Raw genomic sequence first — 21,377 nt, 5'->3', positions numbered from 1 at the left:
ATCCTGGTACCAGGGATTTGTTTAGCTTGGAGCTAATATATCTATCTCCCACTACTTTTCTATAGCCATCTGGCCTTGCCCCGTCACAGAATGCATATGTTGTCTAACCAACCATTTGCATGGGCGTTCAGGATAATTACCTGGAGAAATTAGGCTATTGTGGGTGCCTATTGAAGTGACACTGAGAGTTTCTGGTTGCCCATTGTTGTGGGTAACACGATTTATCTTCTTGCTTTCTATACACAGAGTCCATAAATCTATTCAGCACATATGCTCATATGTACACACTCTTGGTGGTAGAGTTTATAAATGAAGCCAAGAGCAAAACTGCTGACAGAATTTTAATCAAAAACGGTTTAGTCAATAACATTTGAGGCAATGCAGAGACTGCTTTGTTACCTTTATTTCTGTGCAGAGCTGTGGTTCAGACACAGGTCAAATCAAAGATCTCGAACCTGGAAATAGAGCTGACCTATGGCAAACTTGATGTCTTAACTTAATGGGACAAGGGAAAAGCAAAGGAATCTGGAGAATAAACTGGGAGGTGATAGAACAGAATCAGTTCAAAAAAGGCACAGAAAATATTCTAATAAAAGACGCTTCTCTTCTGTTTTATATGGTGACAGTCGCAGGTATAAAGTACAGTGTGACAGTTTTTCTGGTGGTTTTCCATACAGCCACCGTCATCATTACCTTGGTTGAAGCTGAAATGCTTTCACTGCTATGATGTCTGTTTGACCTGGTCTACCCAGGAGTGAAATCTTAGCCCTATTGATGGCAAAACTCCTATTGACGTCCATGGCGCCAGGATGTCACCCTAGGATTTTTCAGGTCCATTATTCCCAATGACTGCAGCACCACGGCTCTGATGGAGGCTGTGATAGACGAGGCTGAGGCATTCTGAACACTATCTTGTCTAGCACTTAGTGAAAGAAAGGATCGTCCTGTGGCTAAGCAACTCACTGGCGACCCAGGAGGCATTGTTCAGTTCCCAGCTTCATTCCATTCTTCTTGTCTGACCATGGGTAAGTCATGTAATCTCTCTACGCCTTCCTTAACCATCTCGAAAATGGGGATAATAATACCTCACAGGGCTAGTATGAAGATAAATGTATTAATGCTTGGGAGGCATTTAGATATTACAAGGATGGAAGCCATATCAGCACCTCAATGGATTAATATTTTATTCTATTTTAATACTTCTGCCTATTTCTATTTATCAAGTGTCAGTCTTTTCTCGCTCAGCCCCAACACCTTTGTCCTGACACTGAGTTGTATCCTTTAGATGAAGGAAGATAGATTTCTTCATGAATAACAATGCAAAAAACTAAATTTATACCTCTCATTCCCCAAGAGTGACTCCCTTATAAAAGAATTTATTCACAAATAGGTGTCTCTGTAAGACACTGTAAGACATGGGTCTTTTCTCCAAGTAAAGAAGCTTTTGTTAATTATTATATTATTATTTTTTCCAGGCAAATTTTCACCTTGAAGATTTAGTGCCAATGCTCAGGAAAGCTGTTGCACATTAGACATTTGCCAGAACAAGAAGCAATGGTCTCAAGTCACAGTGGGGGAGGGTTAGGTTGGATATTAGGAAAAACTTTTTCACTAGGAGGGTGGTGAAGCACTGGAATCCGTTACCTAGGGAGGTGGTGGAATCTCCTTCCTTAGAGGTTTTTAAGGTCAGGCTTGACAAAGCCCTGGCTGGGATGATTTAGTTGGGGATTGGTCCTGCTTTGAGCAGGGGGTTGGACTAGATGACCTCCTGAGGGCCCTTCCAACCCTGATATTCTATGATTCTATGATTAGGGCTTCAGTACAAATTATGTTGGTTTAGACTCCCCAAGTCAGGATCAGAGTGTGGCCGTGAAGCAAAGCGCTTCAGCATTGCTTCGGCAGCAACACCAGGGGGCAGTGTGCACAAGAGTTCATATAAATACCTGCTCCACCACCCCATAGGAGCATGCAGCATCCATTCCTCATTGGTACAGTAACTCCATATCATGTAATTACCCAAGCTTGTCAAGGGACGCAACCCCATACGCTAGGTGTCCCTAAACCTCTGACTGCCAGAGCCTGGGACTGGACAACAGGGGATGGATCACTTGATAATTGCCCTGTTCTGTTCACTCCCTCTGATGCATCTGGCACTGGCCACTGTCGGAAGACAGGATACTAGGCTAGATGGACCATTGATCTGACCTAGTATGACCATTCTTATGTTCTAATTTCACTGCTTTAAGATTCCTAACCGCTCTCAGAAAGTATGTTTTCATCCAACCATTGGAATATCATAGGCTAGAGTTGGCAGCTCTGAATTCACTCAGCACAATAAATTAGAGCAGTATGTTACCAAAAGAGGCTAATGGCACTCAGAATCAATAGCTCATGAATTAACACATTATTTGCTAGCATTTACATCCTTTCTTGGCTACATTTACTTTTATTTGTGTCCTAAATAATGAGGAAGTTCAGAGCCAAAGAAGGTATGAGTTGGGCTGCTATGTAGACCAGACTGGCAATTCATTAAATTTGTGGGTTTCTGATCTTAGTCCTACCCAGATGTCAGTGTGGGCGTGAGAATCAAAATTCAAAGAGCTCAAAGAGCTGGCTTCTTGCCAGTATCTTATGAGGACAGTTCTGGGTAATTGCCTCTGTGTGTCAGCATGTTCACTCTGAATCTCCATGAATAGAATGCATACAGTTTTGCCTTCCCCTGCCCCAAATTTTCCTTCCAGTTCTCTGATTATTAATTATGATTAATGTTAATTATTAAATAGTGCTGAGCTTAACCTCTTTACTACTGAATGATGTCCCAAGAAGTGTGAAACTTCTGTGCAGCTGTGGTTCCTGGTGTTCTGTTCATTTGACTTTGTTCTGTAGTAAGTAACCTTTTGCCTAAACAAATCCACTATCTGCCAACAGTGAAGTGGTTCATGAATCCAGGGCTTACGGTCTTCTAAGACTTGAGTCTTTTATGCATATATGTACATAACATCTAATATATAGCCTGCAGTGTGTAAAAACTTGCCATCTGTTATCTGCTGATTATTTGCTCTTCTCATACAGAAACCATTAAAAGAGACAATATAGGTGAGGGAATATCTTTATTGGACCAACTTCTCTTGGTGAAAGGTACAAGCAGGGGTGAAAGTACGTCTAGGGACTTACCGGTATGGGGCTGGTCTGGGATCGGCTCTGGCCCCCGGAAGGGGTGGGGCTGGGGAAGATCAGAGCCAGTCCTGGCCCACCCAGTACTGGCAAGTGCCTCCTTCCCCTTCCCCGGGGTAACAGCGGCAGCTGGGGGCTCTGGCAGTGGTTTAAAGGGCCCTGGGCGGTAGCGGCGGGCGGAGCCCTGGCCTCTTTAAATCGTCCCTGGAGCCCCACCACCACTTCCCGATGGCTCCAGGGATGGGGCTCCAGCTGCCACTACTACCCTGGGCCCTTTAAATCATCCCCGGAGCCTGCCGGAGCCCTGGGGAAGCGGCGGCGGGGCTACGGGGACGATTTAAAGGGCCCAGGGCTCGGCCGCGGCTACCACCCCGGGCCCTTTAAATCGCCGCCCCAGCCCCGCCACCACTACCCCAGGACTCTGGCAGCAATTTAAAGGGCTGGGGGCTCCAGCTGCTGCTGGGAGCCGCAGGCCCTTTAAATTGCGCCTGGGGAAGCTGATCCACCCCGGTACGGTGCACCGGCTTTTGCCAGTACCCCGTACCGGGGCGCACCGGCTCACTTTCACCTCTGGGTACAAGATTCAAGCTACACAGAGCTCTTCTTCAGGGCTTGGGAAGGAAATCAGAGTGGCTGAGCTACAGACAAGTTGGGACAGATTGTTAAGCATAAGGGGTAACACAAGTTGTAGAGGCCACTTGAAATGGAGTGGGCAATAAAGGTGAGACAGTGACACAAAAGGAGTTTGAAGTGGGTTATTAGGGGTTAGCAGGCAGGTGTTGTTACAAATTGTTAGAATGAGCCATGGAACCAGTGTCGCTGTTGAGTCCATGAGGTTTGGTGTCCAGCAGCGTTATGAGTTTAAGTTCGCAGGCTTGTCTTTTGAAGGTATTGTGCAGGTTTCCTTTGAGTGCAAGCATTTAAAGAAAAATTAACATCAATTGTTTCCAAATACATTTAGCCAATTTAGTCAGGCAACAAGCCAAATAATTCTCACATTTCACCATTCAGTACCTGCTTTTTGAATTCATTCTGAGTATTTTAAAATGTTTTCAATATTTGAAAAGTACTTACATACCGACTGATGCACACGGTAATATATGCTTTAAAAAACAAGAACAACTGGTATTTTAATACCTAATATTTAAAACATGCCAGTGAACACAGATAAAATCTTGCCCTACGTTGGATACTAGACATGCAGGTTGGGAACAGCCAAATTAGGGCTGGGTGGGAAATGCAGCAAATGCTCCTGTCCCTTTAAAACAAAGCAGGGACACCATCAGATCTCCTAACATTATCAATGCCACAATAACCAGGTAGCAGGTAGACATGTGACACAATAAAAAATTATCATATTTCAGTTCCAAGTCTCAGAGTGGATGGTTACAAACGAGAAAATATTTTCAAACGTGGGATGAAGTGCCCCTGGAGAGAGTTTGTTTGAGCCTTTAGGGCTTGATCCTTCACGCAGTGAAGTCAGTGGTAAAATGGCACGATCAGGTAATTACTCACCAGCATGCCACAAAAGGGCAAACACACAGCCCAGTGTCCAGGGTGTAGAATTCATAGTCAGAGTGGGCTTGGAAGGGTAACCTTAGTATCCGGCATGCTAAGGGGCAGCATGCAGTCATGTTGCTCCAGGAGCAGGGCAGAATCCAGATGGCGACCCTGAGGGTCACAACCTGGTTCCTGTTCAGAGCCGAAGTAAAGAGCTGCTGGGGTGTAGACACCATGCTGTCTTCCCAAAATTCATTGACCCTGCTTCAAAAGGCAGGAAGGCTTCCTCGGAATGCAGTCTCTGTCCCCTTGCTGATTTGTATGTAAATAGAGTGTCCTCTGTTTTGATTCCACTCTGCTTCATTTACACTGGAGACAGGTAGTTAGCTGCCTTCCCCTTTGCTTTTCCCTGTGTTTGGTCACCGATGTTAAAGCATAATGTCAATGAGAAGCCATAATTCCTCATATAGAGTTAAAGCAGATATTTCACAATGACTTTAATCACCAGTGTGTTACAGGCTTTCATAAAGGACCTTACCTGATACACTTTGTAATATTGTATACAAGCAGTTGATTCAATTGCTTATCATTAGGTTCAGTCCCCTATCTATGAAGATAGGGCTATTCTCCCATACTGCTAGTTCAATGACTTTGTTTACCTTTTATATAAATGTACCTTAATTGTCTCTGCCTGATGACCAGGCTGGTCAGACAAGCAAATACACACTCCTTTGTCTAAGACAACTGTGCTTATGCTTTGCTTGCCAAACACATTATAAGGATATAATTCTAGCACCTATCCACAATTCTTTGTACAAATCTTGTATATACATCACACAAGAATATTAATGATCAGTGAGTTATTAGTATTCCAGTGATATATTACATGCCACCTTTTGGGTTTATATCATGACAACAGAGTGTAAGGTGTACTGAGTATGTTAGGTCTGACAAAAGTTGCTGACACAAAGTAGTGAACCACCAATGGGCCTCTGTGTCACAATGAGTGGTGGTTATTAATTATTATTATTATTACTTATTATTTCTTTTATAAGCTGCATATGTATAGGGATCATTTCCCCCGCTGAAATGCAGCTACCTCTGTGGTGATGGGCCACAGCCACACAGATCATTGATACAGGACCTGATGCCAAGCCCACTGATGTCAGAAGGAGTCTTTCTATTGACTTCATCAGGGTTTGGATCAGGCCCATAGTACACAACAGTGAAGAGACGAGACACTGAGTTTAAGGATGCCAGGGAGAACAGGTGGTCCTTTGGTGTGACATAATCCCACACGGCAACTTAGAGCCCAATCCCAGCAAAAGCTTACCCATCCCAGCAGTCCCAGTGAAATCAGTGGCACTCCTTGGTTGAGGAGGGTTGGGCCCTTGGGTTCTAAGGTCTTCTCTAAAAGACACCAAAACAATTATCTCAGTTTATCTACTTTGGAAGGAGGCAGGAATGAGCCGACCCTGCTGGAATTGAAATCAGCAGCTCCAGAGTACTTAGAGGTTTCAAACCTGATGCTTACTCCAGTGAGCCATCCTCTGTAGCAGCTTCAGAAGGTTGTCTCTTGTAAAATGCCATGTGTCTTCAATTCCAACTGACTTCAAAGGGAGCTGAGGGCTCTTGACACCTGCTGCTAGTCTCAGCTCCTCCTGGCATCATGCCCATATAGACATGAATTTAATTGTGTAAATATTACACAAAGCATGTAATGTACTGCACAAAGTTAGCACGACCTGTTCTCCAAGAATTATTGCGGTATTCAGTGACCTCCTAGCCGCTGCTGGCACTAACACTTTCAACTGTCTTTTATCTCAAATAACATGGTAACATTTGTTGTTCTTTGTGTGATATCTTCTCTTGTCATGGCATGGTGGCCACCGTCTTGGCTGACACACTGGGGACCTCCAGAACTAAAAGCATGCATTGCTACAGCTTGAGTTAACGAGCCCCGGCTCTGTAGCTGGGGGCTGTAACAACTCATATCCCATGTGGATCGGCACAGTGGGGGACCTGTAACACACACTTTCCATAGGCATCAGCTAAATGAGCATATAAAACGGGTATACATAAAAGCCGCCTCTCCAGAAATCAGCATTGAAGCAAATCCCTAATGTAAGCCCCATTACACAGTCTGAGATGTCATTGCATAGCACAGTACACATTCCTTGAGAGGTGTTGGAGATGGATGGCTACGGACGGGCTAACCCTCCAGAGGCTGAGATGTTTAGTTCAGATAAGGCTGGGAAAAATGGCTGTATAACCAAAGTGCTTCTGCCTTTGCTCAACTGTCCACCAGCCACATTCATTTCAGCGCTCTGCTCAAAAAGATCGGGAGAAAATACTCAGGGTTTGCCAACATCAGCTGAACAGAATCAGTAAAGAAAACTAGCACTGAGCTCCTGCAAAGATATTAGCAGCAATGGAGAGTAATAAACAAAATTCTAGGGGCAGGATCTCTAGTCCGTTAAGGCCTCTCTATACCACTGTGGTGGCACAAAGGGCCAGTCAAAGCACAGAAACAAGCCCTGGGGCATACCCCTGGCACAAGCAGGTTGTAGAGTTGTGGCCCCCAATGCAGAAAGTTTGGGGGCAAACTGAGCTGAGAGTGGCAGGGTGAGTTATGGAGGAGCTCCAGCCAAACACACTCCTCTCCAACAACTCTCTGCTTCCCAGGGCCCATAGTGAACCTTTTAGGTTCAGAGTATCAGTTAGAGCACCCCCAAGACTGCTTTAACAAGTGCTGGGAGCCACACAAGCTCCCAAATGTCCCCAGAATACGTGGAGCACAAAGGTGGTTTAAAGTGCCTCCTGTAATTCCTGCCCTCAGCACACGGACTGAGAATGGAGGCCATTGCATGTCGGTCAGTGCCTTTCTAGAGACCATTCATTTTCCCAGGTTTATACTAACACACTGTGAGTACTCATAGAAGTTAGACATGGAAAAACCCTGCTAGGTCATTAGACCATCTCCCTGTCACTGCAGGATAAACACAGGCTAAGATAAAATACTGTGTGTAAGCGAATACAATTATCTCCCTAAATTAACTTCATATCTAGTTTAGCATGTTATTGAGAAAATCAAGACTGGCATCTTTTAAATCTTCTTTTACAAAATAAAAAAAAAATCCATCAAAATTCATAGCTTCCTCTGCAGGGCTTCCTGCACACTAAACAACCTATGCTTTCTTTTGTTTGTCTGCCGCTTTCTTCCTCTAAACATTTCTTTTGTCTTTGCACTACCTAGTAGGATATGTTTCAATAGAACAACTGATACGTGAGTTAGTACTGTATATATTTGCCTTTTATTTTGTTGGGCATCCCTACTACAAAGTTAAAATTCTAATGAAGAATAGAATGTATAACTGTGTCTTAAAACAGTTTAGATTTCACAATGCAGAACAAAGGTTTGCTACATTCTGTATACATTCATTCACTGAATATTTATCAGACAATACTCTACTAGACCTTCAGTCTGTCTGCCAAATGCAGATTTGTATGGATGCTTTATGTGTTCATCTCATAGTTTGCTTAAAGGGTTTAATAAACTTCTAGACTGTGATTTTTAAAACTGCCTAAGGGATTGGGGTGTAATTAATGTTAATAGGAATTGGCCATCTAAATCCCCCTGAGGTCGCTTTCAAAATTGCAGATTTAATTTTAAAAAATCAGCCAAAGTATTAGAGGCAAAATATGGCTAAAAGCTAATATTGCAGCAGCCGTAGCGCTGAACTCTTGTAATTCATTTTAAACAGATGGAAAAATAAAGCTGTAATTAGTTTAAGAAAGAACAGAAAACCCCGGATGCAATCATTTAAGGACTGAACTGATTTTCAATAATAAGTTAGATGTAGAAATGGGGTAGAAAGAAAATAAAAAGCCAAAGCCAGGCGTTCTCAGTTCCGAGGGGATTGTGTCTGGCTTCTCCCCGCTCTGGTTCACCGTGGCTCTGCTTACAGATGTTGAAGCCTATTGTCTTCATATGTGGAAATAGCCGCATTTTATGGGCCCGATCCTGCCCCTATCAAACTCAATTTCAAAGCAGCCCTTGAGTTCACTAGGAACAAGACTGGTGCTTGTTTCGATGTGATAAACGGGCATTCGCTGTGTCGGTGTGACTCAGTTGGGAGCACCTTTGCTTCAGGGGCAGAGATAATGGGCCCGGTCTCTTTCAATAAGGAAATAGCAATTTGGGGAATAAAGGACAGACCGTCTTTAAAAACATAAAAATGACAGAGAGAGAAAATCCATTTCCAGGCCCGTGAACACCATTCCTGCTGGTCACCCACAGGCTGATTCAATGTTGTTGTAATCCACCTTCCCCGCAAGACTGTGAAACCTGCCCACCTTTTATTCCTGAGTGTACCCTATGCAGGCACCCAGGGGGTCCGATCCAAAGCCCACAGAAGTTGGTGGAAGGGTGCCCAATAACTTTAATGGACTTCAGATCAACACCATGGTGCAGAAGGTAATGTTTCCTGTTGAGTCAGTCCCCAGGGCACTGTCATCCCGTGTGCTCTGCTTTTGCACTTGTTACTCTGCTGTGATATTAAATGAACTCTCTCAACCTCATCTATTTCTCTTTGAAAACACAACACGTTGGGGGCTCACCCAAGCTGAACTGCGACATGTAATCAACAGTCTCTGCCTCCTCTAGAAGAAATCCCTGAATGAACCAAAATGATTGTCTTTGATCCAACAGAAATTGTTTAAATATCTACTTTATCCAGCATTCCTTTTACAACCCATCTCTTTTCCCTGGTAAGCACCTAGCTCAACAAGGTGTGAGAAAAGAGAAGGGGCATTAGGTTTCTGAAAGAGAAGGGGATAAAGGGGGAGGTTTTTTACTCAATGTTTTTTAGATGAAAATTGACATGTGCCCCTGTTTGGAATTGGACCCCAGGGAGTGGCTGGAGTTGGGCTGGCTTGCCACCCTATGTATTCTTGATCCAGTTGATAATAAAGTTGAAACATAAGTATTAAGGGTGACAAATACAGGGCAGGGCCTTCTCAGCTGAGATGCACAATGCCACACATCATAAATAGCACAGTAGAAAAACATTTTTTTTTGAGATGCTGCATATCTGGGATTTAAAATCAAACCATAAGAATATCTTAATAAGGCTAAAACCAGTGTGTGCACAAGTGTTAAACCTTGCTCCAAAAGCATCTATTGGGGACCATTTTTAAAGCACTTGTTAGCACAGGGGTGGGCAAACACTTTGGCCCAAGAGCCACATCGGGGTGCGAACTGTATGGAGGGCCAGGTAGGGAAGTCTGTGCCTCCCCAAACAGCCTGGCCCCCACCCACTTCCCACCCCCTGACTGCCCCCCTCAGAATCCCCCACCCATCCAAACCCCCCCTGCTCCCTGTCATCTGACTGCCCCACCCCCTATCCATCCCTCCCCCACCCCCAGATGGGAGTCCCGGGACTCCCAAGCCCCATCCAACCACTCCCTGTCCCCTGACTGCCCCCCGGGACCGCCTACCCAACTTGTTCACTGCCGCCAACCCCTTACCATGCCTCTCAGAGCGGCAGGAGCTCGCAGCCCCGCTGCCCGCGTGGCGGCATAACTACAGGGGAGGGGGGACAGCAAGGGAGGAGCCGGGGGTGTGCCTCCTGGGCCAGGAGCTCAGGGGCCGGGCAGGACGGTCCCGCGGGCCAGATGCAGCCTGAGGGCCGTAGTTTGCCCACCCCTGTGTTAGCACCTGAAAACTGTGCGTATGTAAAAACATGCATACATACAAGTAACACCTTTTGGAGGCCCTTTACAAAACTTCTGTTTTCTTCCTGACAGCTTCTACAATGGTGTTATATAGTGTTAGTATACATGGGGGCAGCATAAATGGTGTTATATAGTGTTAGTATACATGGCGGGCATTAGGGTGTCTGTCTGTTTGCGTCAGGGAAGCCTGGCTGTTTAAAAATAGCCAGAGCCTCGTGAACCAGCTGAGCGACAGCGAACCAGCTGAGCAGCGGGGACAGCAGAGCAGCTCACAGCAGGAGTTTGCCTGGGAGTTCGCCTGGAGTGAGCCCAGTGAGGCTTACATCTTGCAAACGTCTCTGAGGAAGCTCATAGTAGGTAGGTGATATGGAAGGGGGGGGTTCAGCTGTTGTGACCTGCACTGGATGTGCCATGTTTGTCTTTCTTCCACAGGACAGAAGCGGCTTTGTCTGTACAAAGTGCAAGCTGGTCTCCATATTGGAAGAGAAGATTGAAGGTCTGGAACAACAGATAACGACCCTGCGTTGCATACGAGAAACTGAGGATTTTCTGGACAAAACACAGGATAGGCTTCTAGGGGCACAAAGCTCTAAAGATATAGAGCAGGTTGCACAGAGGAGCCAAGAGGCCAGTGAAGAAGCTTGGCAACATGTGACCTCCAGAAGAGGTAAGCGGAATGTCCGGGTTCCAGTAACACAGACACAGGTAACTAACCGCTTTCATGTTCTCTCCACAGGTACCATTGCGGAGAGTGGACCAGATGATATGTCTGGGGGGAGAAAGCAGAAGGAGACTCCGCTGGTTGGAAGGCATGAGATGCGATGTCCTGAGGTTGGGGGTTCCACGACCACCACTCCCAAGAGGAGAAGGCGGGTGGTGGTGGTCGGGGACTCTCTCCTCCGGGGGACTGAGTCATCTATCTGCCGCCCTGACCGGGAAAACCGAGAAGTCTGCTGCTTGCCAGGGGCTAAGATTCGCGATGTGACGGAGAGACTGCCGAGACTCATCAAGCCCTCGGATCGCTACCCCTTCCTGCTTCTCCACGTGGGCACCAATGATACTGCCAAGAATGACCTTGAGCGGATCACTGCGGACTACGTGGCTCTGGGAAGAAGGATAAAGGAGTTGGAGGCGCAAGTGGTGTTCTCGTCCATCCTCCCCGTGGAAGGAAAAGGCCTGGGTAGGGACCGTCGAATCGTGGAAGTCAACGAATGGCTACGCAGGTGGTGTCGGAGAGAAGGCTTTGGATTCTTTGACCATGGGATGGTGTTCCATGAAGGAGGAGTGCTGGGCAGAGACGGGCTCCATCTTACGAAGAGAGGGAAGAGCATCTTTGCCAGCAGGCTGGCTAACCTAGTGAGGAGAGCTTTAAACTAGGTTCACCGGGGGAAGGAGACCAAAGCCCTGAGGTAAGTGGGAAAGCGGGATACCGGGAGGAAGCACAGGCAGGAATGTCTGTGAGGGGAGGGCTCCTGCCTCATACTGGGAATGAGGGGCGATCAACAGGTTATCTCAAGTGCTTATATACAAATGCACAAAGCCTTGGAAACAAGCAGGGAGAACTGGAGGTCCTGGTGATGTCAAGGAACTATGACGTGATTGGAATAACAGAGACTTGGTGGGATAACTCACATGACTGGAGTACAGTCATGGATGGTTATAAACTGTTCAGGAAGGACAGGCAGGGCAGAAAAGGTGGGGGAGTAGCACTGTATGTAAGGGAGCAGTATGACTGCTCAGAGCTCCGGTACGAAACTGTGGTAAAACCTGAGTGTCTCTGGATTAAGTTTAGAAGTGTGTGCAACAAGAGTGATGTAGTGGTGGGAGTCTGCTATAGACCACCGGACCAGGGGGATGAGGTGGATGAGGCTTTCTTCCGGCAACTCACGGAAGCTACTAGATCGCATGCTCTGATTCTCATGGGTGACTTTAATTTTCCTGATATCTGCTGGGAGAGCAATACAGCGGTGCATAGACAATCCAGGAAGTTTTTGGAAAGCGTAGGGGACAATTTCCTGGCGCAAGTGCTAGGGGAGCCAACTAGGGGGGGCGCTTTTCTTGACCTGCTGCTCACAAACCGGGTAGAATTAGTGGGGGAAGCAAAAGTGGATGGGAATCTGGGAGGCAGTGACCATGAGTTGGTTGAGTTCAGGATCCTGACGCAGGGAAGAAAGGTAAGCAGCAGGATACGGACCCTGGACTTCAGGAAAGCAGACTTCGACTCCCTCAGGGAACAGATGGCCAGGATCCCCTGGGGGACTAACATGAAGGGGAAGGGAGTCCAGGAGAGCTGGCTGTATTTCAAGGAATCCCTGTTGAGGTTACAGGGACAAACCATCCCGATGAGTCGAAAGAATAGTAAACATGGCAAGCGACCAGCTTGGCTTAATGGTGAAATCCTAGCGGATCTTAAACATAAAAAAGAAGCTTACAAGAAGTGGAAGGTTGGACATATGACCAGGGAAGAGTATAAAAATATTGCTCGGGCATGTAGGAAAGATATAAGGAGGGCCAAATCGCACCTGGAGCTGCAGCTAGCAAGAGATGTCAAGAGTAACAAGAAGGGTTTCTTCAGGTATGTTGGCAACAAGAAGAAAGCCAAGGAAAGTGTGGGCCCCTTACTGAATGAGGGAGGCAACCTAGTGACAGAGGATGTGGAAAAAGCTAATGTACTCAATGCTTTTTTTGCCTCTGTTTTCACTAACAAGGTCAGCTCCCAGACTGCTGCGCTGGGCATCACAGAATGGGGAAGAGATGGCCAGCCCTCTGTGGAGATAGAGGTGGTTAGGGACTATTTAGAAAAGCTGGACGTGCACAAGTCCATGGGGCCGGACGAGTTACATCCGAGAGTGCTGAAGGAATTGGCGGCTGTGATTGCAGAGCCCTTGGCCATTATCTTTGAAAACTCGTGGCGAACGGGGGAAGTCCCGGATGACTGGAAAAAGGCTAATGTAGTGCCAATCTTTAAAAAAGGGAAGAAGGAGGATCCTGGGAACTACAGGCCAGTCAGCCTCACCTCAGTCCCTGGAAAAATCATGGAGCAGGTCCTCAAAGAATCAATCCTGAAGCACTTACATGAGAGGAAAGTGATCAGGAACAGTCAGCATGGATTCACCAAGGGAAGGTCATGCCTGACTAATCTAATCGCCTTTTATGATGAGATTACTGGTTCTGTGGATGAAGGGAAAGCAGTGGATGTATTGTTTCTTGACTTTAGCAAAGCTTTTGACACGGTCTCCCACAGTATTCTTGTCAGCAAGTTAAGGAAGTATGGGCTAGATGAATGCACTATAAGGTGGGTAGAAAGCTGGCTAGATTGTCGGGCTCAACGGGTAGTGATCAATGGCTCCATGTCTAGTTGGCAGCCGGTGTCAAGTGGAGTGCCCCAGGGGTCGGTCCTGGGGCCGGTTTTGTTCAATATCTTCATAAATGATCTGGAGGATGGTGTGGATTGCACTCTCAGCAAATTTGCAGACAATACTAAACTGGGAGGAGTGGTAGATACGCTGGAGGGGAGGGATAGGATACAGAAGGACCTAGACAAATTGGAGGATTGGGCCAAAAGAAATCTGATGAGGTTCAATAAGGATAAGTGCAGGGTCCTGCACTTAGGATGGAAGAATCCAATGCACCGCTACAGACTAGGGACCGAATGGCTAGGCAGCAGTTCTGCGGAAAAGGACCTAGGGGTGACAGTGGACGAGAAGCTGGATATGAGTCAACAGTGTGCCCTTGTTGCCAAGAAGGCCAATGGCATTTTGGGATGTATAAGTAGGGGCATAGCGAGCAGATCGAGGGATGTGATCGTTCCCCTCTATTCGACATTGGTGAGGCCTCATCTGGAGTACTGTGTCCAGTTTTGGGCCCCACACTACAAGAAGGATGTGGATAAATTGGAGAGAGTCCAGCGAAGGGCAACAAAAATGATTAGGGGTCTAGAGCACATGACTTACGAAGAGAGGCTGAGGGAGCTGGGATTGTTTAGTCTGCAGAAGAGAAGAATGAGGGGGGATTTGATAGCTGCTTTCAACTACCTGAAAGGGGGTTCCAAAGAGGATGGCTCTAGACTGTTCTCAATGGTAGCAGATGACAGAACGAGGAGTAATGGTCTCAAGTTGCAATGGGGGAGGTTTAGATTGGATATTAGGAAAAACTTTTTCACTAAGAGGGTGGTGAAACACTGGAATGCGTTACCTAGGGAGGTGGTAGAATCTCCTTCCTTAGAGGTTTTTAAGGTCAGGCTTGACAAAGCCCTGGCTGGGATGATTTAACTGGGAATTGGTCCTGCTTCGAGCAGGGGGTTGGACTAGATGACCTTCTGGGGTCCCTTCCAACCCTGATATTCTATGAATACATTAGATTTAATATCAAAATGAATGACACAGACGATACATAAATGAGCAAATCATTTATTTTCAAATGCAGTAAAAATGCTCCATTTTTTTAATTCAGAGGAGCTGTCACAAAACGTCCAGTCTGCTACACTAGAGTGTTGTAGAATCCAGACACTTTGCTACAGAATTTCGGTCCATCTTGTTTTGAGCCTGGAGGACACTTGTTGTCTAATTCTCTCTCTGCTCTATGAAGGGCAGTCCACAATACAGCTGGTCCTGGACAGCTGCTGCTGGCTGAGTGCTACCATCCAGAATGACTGGGAATCTTGAAGGAGCATAGCAGTAACTGTGATTCATGCTTTAGTGAATTTTGCTAAGTAAAGGAAAAGGCACAGCTGAGGGAAATAGCCCCAGCTCTACAGGAGAAAGCAGGTCTGGCTGATGTGTGTTGCTTTTCACTCACAGAAATATCTGCAAAAAGAAAAGGAGTACTTGTGGCACCTTAGAGACGAACAAATTTATTTGAGCGTAAGCTTTCGTGAGCTACATCCAATGAAGTGAGCTGTAGCTCACAAAAGCTTATGCTCAAATAAATTGGTTAGTCTCTAAGGTGCCACAAGTCCTCCTTTTCTTTTTGCGAAAACAGACTAACACGGCTGCTACTCTGAAACCAGAAATATCTGTGTTTACTGGATTTTTTTTTAACTCTTACCACAGCAGGAGTTGAAGATGGGGTCTCAGTCCGCCTATGAATTCCCTGGGAGTTATCAATGTCACTCCGAACTTTGCAACTATTCAAACATCCTTTTCTTGTGTGTGCTGCAGGATGGCTGAGAGGAACTGACACCTGTTGCCTCCCACTGTGAAGCAATGACTTCACACCCTCTTCAAGGCTTTGAAGATGGTTTTAAAAAGATGCTAGAGTGCCCCACTTCTCCCTCACCTTGTCTCATTTGAGGTCTGCGCCTGCAGCAACCAAAGTAAATGGCAAAGCTCCTATGGTCAGGATCCAGTAAGGCAGGATCAGGCCCTCATTGGATTTATTAATTTTGTTATTTCTTTAGATTTAAATCACAAAGCTCTAGGTGCCCTAAGAGTTCATTAGAGCTACAATTGCAAACAGTGACCACACAGCAGCCAAAAAAATAATCACATCAAAATAATGAATTCATTCAGCCGAAAGAGCAATAACAGATCCTCTAGCTTTCTCTCGGGAACATACACCCTACCTTTCTCAAAAACCTTATCAAAATTAATGGCTTTTGCAGCATCCGTGAAAGGTCTTCAAATGCCCCAGGGGAATACAGCTAGCCTCTGCAAATGTACCCCTCTTCCAGCCTCAGCGCATCGTGTAGCTGTACTTTTAATTAAGAAAATCACATGCCTCCAACCAACGCACATCATCTCCTCTGAGCCTTGATGCCAGCTCATAGTCAAGAGTGGGAGTGAGGTGGGGGTGGGAGGGGATCGGCATTCACGTCATTCTCCCCGTCAGTACCTGTCCTGGGCTGGGGAAGCGAATGATCCAAATTCGGTGATGAATCCTGGTCATGTGCCACCTGAGGCCCGTTGCGCATACACTGAGAAGATACTTGAGGGCCAACTTATCCCCAGCTCAAGCCATAGGCACCGACTCCATGGGTGCTCCAGGGCTCAGCCCGCGCCGCTTCCCGCAGCCCCCATTGGCCTAGAACGGCGAACCACGACCACTGGGAGCTGCGATCAGCCAAACCTGTGGACGCGGCAGGTAAGCAAACCGGCCCGGCCCGCCAGGGGCTTTCCCTGAGCAAGCGGTGCCCCTACTTTGGGAACCACTGCTCTAGGAGGAACATGGCTGCTGCTATGCCCCCTCATAAGGCACATCATATTCCCCTCTGTGCACCAGCCCTGTTGGTGAAGAGGAAAGGGTTGGGGACAAGTCCCCACTTTTTGGGGGCACTGTTCACACCCAGGGAAAAGGGGTGCCTCCCTGAATACAGAGGCTGCAGACTGCAGTTGGCTGTTATATAGGCCTCAAAGGGATCTTTCCTGTCTACCATCCCCATAGGAGCCCACATAAAGGCCAGGAACAATTTGGCCCTTACCATCTGTAAAGCACATTTGGGATGAAAAGCAATATGATGGCTATATTTAGCTCTGATTTTTCTCCATGGCTGTTATTTTATGCTGTTTTGACTGAGGTTTCCTGCTGGGATTCTGCCAGACACCTATCATTTCTTACAGCGCTGGAAATATGCATTGTAAGAAAAGAATCTTTCCCTTGATTCCCTGATTTTAAAATAATCTAGATTAACAAAGGCACCCACCAACTGGGCTTTATCGTCCACGATTCGTTAATGTTGCATGTTATTTTCCATTGTGTCTTGGCTAAAACCTCGAAAGGAAAAGAAGCTCTTTCCCTGCTCACTTTTTAAAATTATTAATCATGTTTATTATGCTAGTGACTAGAGCATAACCAACATCGGGGTCCCATTGTGACAGGCACTGCCCCGACACAGAGTAGGAATCAGTCCCTGCCCTGAAGAGCTTACAATCTAAATAGGCAGGATAGACACTGGGGGGAGAGGGGGAAGAACACACAAGCAGAGTGAACTGAGGGATGATGGGAAATGTCATGTACCATGATTCGGGGGGCTGGGGATTAGTAGATGGAAAGACAAAGGAAGGGAGGGAAGCATTGAAGAGAGGGAGGTGGCAGGGCAAAGCAGGAAGAAAGGATAAGAGAGGCAGGTATGGAATGAGGCTGAGGTGAGGAGACTGGGAAGGAGGGGGGTTGGAGCGCACAGCAGAGGGGAGACAATTTCCAGTCAATCATCAGCATCCATCAGTCCCTGCTACAGCTGCTTCTGCAGCTGCTCTACCAGCTTCCGCCTCTGACTTTTGGGTCTCATCTGATGAGGTTCCTCAAAAAGGTGTATGGAGGGCACCCAGCACGTGACAGGATCAGGCCCTCTGAATTATCCCTCAGCAGTTGGTGGGGAAAGATTATCTTTGGTCATTACAGAGATTATCTCCTAGGTGTAGATTGCAATGTGATTCTTATTCCACTCCAAAGCCGTCTGAGGATTTGAGGCTGGGAGGAGTACTGGAGAGAATTGCTGGCACCAGGGAGGGGAGGAGAAGCTACTGTGAAAGTCTCAATGCCTGGAGAGGGTGATGTTTGGAAGTGGTTAAATTGTGTTGAATCAATTGCTCAGAACATTTAAAGGTAGGTGCCTCCCTCACCGCCATGTCATGACTGCAGAGCCTAACGATTGACATTTAGCCTGAGATTAAAATGAATGAGAGTTGAGCATTTAAATCCATAAGGTATCTTCGAAAAAAACCTCAGACATAAGCTGTATTTCTGACAGAACTGTATATAGCCCAGATACAACTGCAATGACATCTGAGCCATAGCTCTTGTGGGCCTGATGCTACTCTGGATGAGTCAATGGGTTTCCCCATTGGCTTCCATTGGAGCCATCTCAGCTCCAACAGGAGAGAATGTTGGTTCAATGAGGAAATACCCTCAAGAACTCCAGCAGTCCCAGCCACTTTGGTTTCCTGGTCCCTCCTGCAGCTTTATCTATTCACTCTGTGAGAGCCTATTGTTCAATATATAAAAGTTGCTCAGTTAACAGCTACACTTATCAGAGTGGTAGCCGTGTTAGTCTGTATCAGCAAAAAAACCCGAGGAGTACTTGTGGCACCTTAGAGACTAACAGATTTATTTAGGCATAAGCTTTCGGGTGTCACAAGCTACACTTATGTTAGCTTTGTTTATAGGCTAGACTCACTAGAATGATCATGGTTCTCTGACTACAACCAAATGAATCAAAACTGAGCCGGTTAACCTTAGAACTTTATTCGAGCAGCTGCAGCATCTTGCAGACAGACCAACTCCACTTTGGAAGACTCTTCAAAGCAGCAGGAGAACTAACTGTGCTAGACCAAAGGAATTAGTCACTGCTGCATCCTCCTGGCATGAAGGAGTTTCTCCGTTTATTTTTCCTGTCATATGCTTGAAACAAGTTGTAGGAACAAAGAACGTTTTTGGGGACTGATAGGAAACATGTCATTTTCAGCACTTGTGCAGTCAACACGGACTTACTGACTAACAGCCATAACTCTGTGCCTCATAAAACAAAATACCAAGCTACCAAGGTCCTGGGTTGATGTCAAGAAATAATTTCAGACATGTGATAAAGGGCTTGATCCAAACCCCATCAAAGTCAATTGAAAGACTCCCATTGATTTCAGTGGGATTTGGATCAGGTCTAAATGGAAGCATTTTTAACTGACTTGGGGAACACAGTCAGGGCTACTGGTGGAATCTGAATTGCAATTTTCATGAATTTCAGGAAGGTCTGATTGCTTTATTTTGGAAAACTTCCAAGGACATGATTCTAGTCCCACTTACCAGTGTAAATCAGGAGTAATTCAGTTAAAGTGAGGGGAGACCTAGGACCTAAAATACTATTAAACTTGTTTTTAAAGTACTTTGTAGCCTTAATTGTGTCTCTTGATGGAAATTTTTTTGGTTTGTCTGGGAATTGTCCCTAGATCACCGTATAATGAAATGCATTCTAATTGTAGAGAGCCCCCGGCTTTTCACACATACTTTCATTCTCATCAGTAGAGATGTTGCTAGAGAGATTCTAAACTCCACGTTAGGATTTCCCTTTTAGCTAGAGGCATTTTCTTGAATATCAGACAAATGTAATATACTGTTGTCGCATTCTGGGTGCGATCCAGACCAGTGAGGGGTTGTGTCACTGCCTGCCCCGTGACTCTGGGTGCCTTAAATGTTCTGCTGCTGTGGCTCACAGCCTGGATGCTGACAGCCAGAAAATAAGTGAGCACTGAGTGTTTGTGTGTTTAGCAGCTCTGACTCAGTGCTCTTATTCCTGCAGCCTGCTTGTTACACCCCAGCCCCACTCTGGTATCTACCAGCAATGGTTACTACTAGCCAAGTGACTCCAATAAAACTCCAAACCCAGAGTTCCCCCAAACTGTGTGCTCTGCAATGTCCAGCCCATTCTTGAGCCATTCAGAGGAATAATAAGGTTTGTTTGCTTTTTAAAGAGTCAGTACCCAGCAGCTTGCTTCATTAACTGGATTAATAATCACTTCAATTCAAATACAGCACAGGATTAGTTTCAATTAAAACAAAGCAAGTTTATTAACAACAGGACATGGGTTAAGTGATGCCAAGTAAAAGAAATAAAGGTTGAGGTGGTTACAAGCAAATAAAAGTGAAGAACATGCATCAAAATCTAAAACTTAATCTAGCAAGGTACAGCCTTTATTTACGATGGTTTCTCTCACCAATCACTCTTTGTCCAGCCTGGCTGACTGTGTCTCAATTAGGGCCTTCCACAGAAGTACAGGGTGCTGGTTCCCCTTGTCTTCCAAGGTGAAGGATAACTTGGGGTTCTTTGTCTCTCTCTTGTATAGTTCAGTGAACCTTTGAAATAAATTCTTCTGAAGATTCCCACCCAAAATAAACGTCATTCCAGCTATGAGGAAGGAGACATGGAGTCTGGTGGGGAAGGAAGTTCTGTGCTGGTTTCTTTCCATGCTGGTGTTTGCTAAAATGTAAATTGATCTGTTCCTGCCCTCTAGATGCAAATAAATGGCCACTTGCCATGTGATTGCTAATTGACTCTGATGACACCTGGCTGGAGGCATAGGCTTGTCCTTTGTCTAGGAGGAACCTGTTTCCCCACTCCCCAGACTTGTCTGATAAACATGTTTTAGTTCCACATTTCCTTCCTTCCTTCCTTTGTATGGTCCCTTGGGCATTTACTGTACATACACCATGCAAGAATATTAATGATCAGTGTGATTAGTTTTCCAATGATCATTTATATGACACACCAGATACAGTTTATGACATTAATTAATTGAGGTACACTGAACTGGTCAGGCCAGCTGAAACTCCCTACCAGATACCAATGAGCCTCTTGCATTAGGATGCTGTTAGGGTTACACCCATAGAATTCCCTCAGTCAATCAGTGGATCTGGAATAAAAATTTTATTCCTGCTACAATAACATATCGAAAGATCACAACTTAAAATGGACTTCTGTGCTCATCAGAAAGAGACTCCACCTATGCCACTGCATTCATGTCACAAGGTTTCCAGCAGAACTGTCACCGTTTCTACTTTGACAAATCTAATCGAGTGTGTGGTGACTGGTGTATTGCAAACTCCTGCTGAAAAGGTGTCCCTCAGGAATAAAACATTACCATTGATAGATACACCTGATTATTGATTTTATCAGTAGTATTATTATGCATTATTTGGATTGTGGTCATGCACCAGGACCCCTAGGTGCTGTCCAACCAGAACAAAAAGATGGGTCCTGCCCCAAAGAGCTAAATCATCCTTAGAAATCATTTGATGATCAGTAACATAATGGGACTCCTGATAATTCAATGGCTTTATACACGTGGGACACAGGTATGTGCTATGAACTACTGAGGTCGTGGTATTCCTTATTCTATGTGCCACTGGATGAAAAAAGTGCTATGGGTTATTTCTGTTAGATAAAATATAAATACAGTCAACGTGGAGACAGATTTTGCTTGATGTAGAGTCTGAACTAGACAATGTGAGGCGTCCTTTACTGCCTTCTCATGCATTAG

At 45.7% G+C, this 21,377-nt stretch overlaps 1 protein-coding gene across 1 annotated transcript in view; it reads left to right on the top strand.

Annotated features, from left to right (window-relative positions):
* The window catches only part of NTSR1 (neurotensin receptor 1), a 107,874-nt gene that overhangs the window by 75,210 nt on the left and 11,287 nt on the right, over positions 1-21,377 (top strand). The window lies entirely within an intron of this gene.

This window comes from Natator depressus, chromosome 13 (genome assembly GCF_965152275.1).
Source record: "Natator depressus isolate rNatDep1 chromosome 13, rNatDep2.hap1, whole genome shotgun sequence".
Classification (NCBI taxonomy): domain Eukaryota; kingdom Metazoa; phylum Chordata; order Testudines; family Cheloniidae; genus Natator; species Natator depressus.
Note: the sequence above shows the minus strand (reverse complement) of the source record. Positions and strands in the feature narration are given on the sequence as shown.